The sequence below is a fragment of the Triticum aestivum genome, unplaced genomic scaffold (assembly GCF_018294505.1).
Source record: "Triticum aestivum cultivar Chinese Spring unplaced genomic scaffold, IWGSC CS RefSeq v2.1 scaffold306476, whole genome shotgun sequence".
Classification (NCBI taxonomy): domain Eukaryota; kingdom Viridiplantae; phylum Streptophyta; class Magnoliopsida; order Poales; family Poaceae; genus Triticum; species Triticum aestivum.
Genome location: NW_025310028.1, coordinates 1 through 642, shown reverse-complemented (window position 1 = coordinate 642; position 642 = coordinate 1). Strand labels below are relative to the sequence as shown.

The window sequence follows — 642 nt, the reverse complement described above, 5'->3', positions numbered from 1 at the left end:
CCATCGCACTTGCAAGATGGTAGACAGCTCCAATACAACCAATATTGATGATTCTTGTAAGCGTAGGGGGGTCTGAATATGTCCTGTTGGATTTTTTCCCAACAAGTTGAATGAAATCCAGTATGGTCGACTAAATCAGTAGTGACTAAACTTCTGACGTGTAAAAAATGGATGACTAATGCATGGGGTTCATAAGGACACCAGCTATCATTACTAAATTTCAAGTTACCTGCAATTTTTTGTGCTCCACAAATAAATAGCACCATCATCTGAACCTATAATTAGAGTATGAAGATTGGGCTGATATAGGACAGACCTAACTGGCGATGTGAAAGCTTCAAGTGTATATGCACATATGTTCTCCTGCAAGTACCATATCTGATATGGGAAAAACGAATCAATGCATGCATTACAAGAACTACTATATATAAAAATACTGTGTTAGAATGTTTTTCCATGAGAATTGTAGACCTTGGCATTATGATCATCTGAGCCGGTAACCAAAAATTCTTGATCTTGACATATGAAGAAAGCAAGGCAGTTCAGTGATTTCGAGTGCCCAGGCAGAGTGCTTACAGATTTGGGAGAATCAAAGCTCCAAACCTGCACACCAACCAATCATATGAGAGAGAGAGAGAGAGA

General features: G+C 38.9%; 1 long non-coding RNA gene across 1 annotated transcript; it reads right to left on the bottom strand.

Moving 5' to 3' along the window:
• Positions 1-642, bottom strand: LOC123179657 (uncharacterized). Its single transcript, XR_006490531.1, has 3 exons — positions 472-642; positions 230-378; positions 1-83 (listed from the first exon to the last, which is right to left on the bottom strand). It is a non-coding gene; the product is annotated as an uncharacterized lncRNA (long non-coding RNA).